Genomic DNA, 4,564 nt, shown 5'->3' with positions numbered 1-4,564 from the left:
GTGTCCCTTCCTCACTGTGTGTGTGTGTGTGTGTCTCTCTCCCTCTGTGTGTGTGTGCCTCTCCCTCCCTGTGTGTGTGTGTCCCTCCCTCGCTGTGTGTACGTGTCCCTCCCTCGCTGCGTGTGTGTGTCGCTTCCTTGCTGTGTACCTGCGTGTATCCCACTCATTGTGTGTGTGTGTGTGTGTGTGCGCATGTCCTTCCCTCGCTGTGTGTCTGTGGGTATCTCCCTCACTGTGTATGTGCATGTCCTTCCCTCGCTGTGTGTCTGCGTGTATCCCCCTCACTGTGTGTGTGTATGTGTGTGCTTGTCCCTCCCTCGCTGTGTGTCTGCGTGTGTCCCCCTACTGTGTGTGTGTGCATATCCTTCCCTCGCTGTGTGTCTGCGTGTATCCCCCTCACTGTATGTGTGTGCATGCCCCTCCCTCGCTGTGTGTCTGCATGTATCCCCCTACTGTGTGTGTGCATATCCTTCCCTCGCTGTGTGTCTGCGTGTATCCCCCTCACTGTGTGTATGTGTGTGCATGTCCTTCCCTCGCTATGTGTCTGCGTGTATCCCCCTCACTGTTTGTGTGTACATATCCTTCCCTCGCTATGTGTCTGCGTGTATCCCCCTCACTGTATGTGTGTGCATATCCTTCCCTCGCTGTGTGTCTGCGGGTATCCCCCTCACTGTGTGTGTGTGCATGTCCTTCCCTCGCTGTGTGTCTGCGTGTATCCCCCTAATGGTGTGTGTGCATATCCTTCCCTCGCTGTGTGTCTGCGAGTATCTCCCTCACTGTGTGTGTGTGTGTGTGTATGTGTATAGGTAGAGGAGTGGGTCTGGGTAGGATGCTCTTCAGAGATTTGGAATGGACTGGTTGGGCTAAATGGCCTGGTTGCACACTATGGCGATTCTATTCAGATTATTGTCCAGCCCTGTCAACCATCCCCGTCTCTTACACCTTGCCTTATCCCCAATATTCTCCTTAACATTCTAATCTCCTCCAGACTCTAAAACACTCCTTGGCGATGTAACCTTCTCCAGTCCTTGCAAAGATCGATATGTCTGTCACCTCGTCCTGCTTTTAGAACCCTCCCTATAACTATTACCATTTGGTACAGCACTCCCAATCATTGTTCCCTCTTGAAACTCTCATAACTATTTGTATCTCTGAAAACTCATCTGGACTGTCTCAATTTCCCTTTGACAGTTACGTGCTGAGACCTGCTCTATATCAGTGAAGTAATTAACTCTTGGCAACACTCACTGTTATAACCTCCCTCCAGCATTACGGCACTGAGGATCTGTAGAAGCTCTTTTCAACCCGACAGCCATCTCTGTGTCTGTAATCTCCTCCACTCCCCATGATACATTCTCTCTGAGCTCCTCTGTAGTCCACTAAACACTCCTTAACACTGTCTGTATCATTGTAACCTTCTCCAAAAACACAACCTTCCCTGTCTGTGTAAATCCCTACACTGGTCCCTATCCCTCTCAGCTCCGTCTAACAATACAACCCTCCATGTCTGTGTATTCACCTTCAGTCCCTACTCCTCTCCCTATCTGTGTAACTATCTCCATGCATTTTTGCTTCAGTCTCTTCAACTGTCCCTGTCAGTGTAACCTCTTCCAGACTTGAAAACTCTTCTCTTTTTGACTTACTCAGACCACACAACCCTCACTATCTATAACCTACTCCTGTCTGAGAAACCTACCTCTGCAAATTGCTCCAACTTTTCAACTCTCCACAAGCTCCTGCAGCTCTTACATCCCTCCCTATCGACCAAATCTCTTCCGGTCCCTAAACACCAACAGTCTATGGAGATCCGACCACCATCCCTATCAGTGTAATCCTCTCAGGTCTCTGCAGTATTCCTGATCTGTCAAACTCACTCCATGCCTGTCCCAATCCAGTCCCTACAAAACCCACTATCTATTTAACACCGTCCTGTCACTATCACCCCCATGTCAATGTAAGCTCCTCCTGTGTCTCCACCATCTACCCATCTTCATAACCTTGTCCAGCTCTTATACCACTATCTGTTTAAACGTCACCCTCCCCTACAACTTCCTCCTGTTTGTGCTATGCTCCCTTATCTGTGAAACTGTTTCTGACCAAAATTGTTATCCCAGTCTCTGAAAAGAAATCCTGATTCCACAGTCTCCATAACCCCCAGAACCTAAGCCTTCCTATGTCTATAAACATCTTCAGTCACGACTACCCTGCATATCTCTGTTTGTACTTCCAGTCGATGCAAACACCTTTATCTCTGTAATCTGCTCAGCTCCCTAAAACAGTCCCTATCTGTGATCCAGCCCTGTCCTACAAACATCCTTATCCCTGTAAACTTCTCTATCCCTCCCAACATTCCCATCCCCATGAATCCCTGTCAGCCCGACAGCGCTCCACATTTCTGGAAACACCTGTGGGTCTATGGTCCTCCCTCCCTGTGAAATCACTCCACATCCCTCCCAATCTAGGTCGTCTGCTCCAGATCAGACCATTGCTGTCTCTGTAAACACCTCCACTCCTGACAACTCTTCCTATTTGTGTAACCTCGTTCAAACCACTTCGCTGGTTTGCCCGATACACAGCCCATCTTCACACGTCACATTCATCAACGTCGCTGTAGGGTGCGGACAAGCAATCGGATCTTCCTTCTTTAGGGCCACGGATAGTTTAACATTTGGTATCCTACTGCATTCATAAGCAAGTGGTGTAGGCAGGTACACAACTAGGGTCTTATTTAAAGCAGTATGAGTAAGACCAGTCCTACAACTAGTAAAACGATATGGGTCCATTAACCCCAACCTCCATAAGGGATGTGAGCCATCGGGAGCAGGATGCATCTGTTCGTGGAGGCGGTCATATAGCTGCCTTCATACCATTTATTAAACCAGTAATATTTTAGAACTCATCAGGAACATTAATACAGCATGAGGTACCTAACGTTTTGCAGACGCCTCCTCTCTCGGCCGTCAGGATGTCTAGTACTAATCGATTTTGTGTCAGTGCTTCCTAACCGCCATTAATTCAGTGTTAATGAGTGCTAGGCCTTCCTCCGTCTCATTTGCGAATACACCATATGCGAGAATGTTCTGCGAGTGTGGACCCATTCCAATGCAGAGGGATGCCCTTGCGAGTTCGGCAATTGCTGCCTTTTAGGGCGAACACTGTTGTGTTGGTGGACAGTATCGCGGTGTAGCAACACCCCTTTCTCCCCGGGGGAGTGGTGGGAGCCTTTCTCGCCACCTGCCCATATTAAACCTGCCATCCTGATTAGATTAGATTACTTACAGTGTGGAAATAGGCTTTTCGGCCCAACAAGTCCACACACACCAGCCGAAGCGCAACCCACCCATACATTTACCTAACACCTAAAATTACGGGCAATTTAGCATGGTCCATTCACCCGACCAGCACATCTTGGTGACTGTGGGAGGAAACCCACGCAGACACAGGGAGAATGTGCAAACTGCACACTGTCAGTCGCTTGAGGGGGGAATTAAACCGGGGTCTCTGACGCTGTGAAGCAGCAATGCTAACCACTGTGCCACCATGTCGCTCATGGTCTGACCATTGATAAAGGAACAAGCAATGTTTATGGTCGTATCATTTGCGTATGTTGCTGTACAAGAGTCATTGTTCAAGTACAGCATCAAGGTACACTGGGAGATACCCAAAAGGAGTCTCCCAGATTGGTGCAAATACACGTTTCTCCCCTGCAACCAACTATCTGGAATGCTGTGGTGGGCAGCGTGTCAGGCTTGGGGATGTAGTTAGCCTGGAGTCCGGGTGGTGACACGAGATTTGCCCAAATTGCCACACACTATCAGGTTCAGGCTAATCGCCTCCCGTGGAAGCAGACAGCTGGAATTTCTCGCCAGGCTCTCAGTAATTTGCTGGGCAGTCTACCTTTGGGTGTGTGCAAACATATCCAACAAGTGTAGCCAACGTCTAATCTCTCGTTTTGTCTTATGACCAAAGCACATGCTCTGTTCCCTTCACATCTAGCAATGGCCCTTCGCAGCTCCCAACCGACTGGCGTCGCATTTACGCCATTTATGTCCAGCAGGCAAATTCCCCTCCTGCCTTAAATTCGCTCTCTAGCCACGAACGTCTCCCTTCGGGTTCGGGTGTGTCATTAATGACCTTTGCCCAGCTTGCGGTTAGGTCCATGATGTAGTTTGATTGGTTGCCATGGCCCAGTGCTCCTATCATCTGTAATACATTCTGCACTGCATCTCGGAGGGCGGGGTGGGGCGACCGCACCACAATATTCACCTGTCTACTGATGTCGGAAAAGGATCTATCTATTTCACACACGAAACTCCCTCATTGCTCTTCTGAGTCTTACTTTGATCATAGAATATCTATTTCCCATGTCAGGTGCCCCTTTTGCCGTGTTGGCTACTACTAAGTGCCAGTCACCGGCGCGGCATGGATCCCTGCATAAATTTTAATTATCGAATTTATAGTCGTCCTTGTTACTGAACGGCGACGGGTCGCATGTAAAGATCCACTTCATCCTATCAGTTAAGATTACCGTCAGTTGCTGCATCCCAGACGCCCCTGCCCTTAT

This window comes from Chiloscyllium plagiosum, chromosome 8 (assembly GCF_004010195.1).
Source record: "Chiloscyllium plagiosum isolate BGI_BamShark_2017 chromosome 8, ASM401019v2, whole genome shotgun sequence".
NCBI classification, from domain to species: domain Eukaryota; kingdom Metazoa; phylum Chordata; class Chondrichthyes; order Orectolobiformes; family Hemiscylliidae; genus Chiloscyllium; species Chiloscyllium plagiosum.
Note: the sequence above shows the minus strand (reverse complement) of the source record.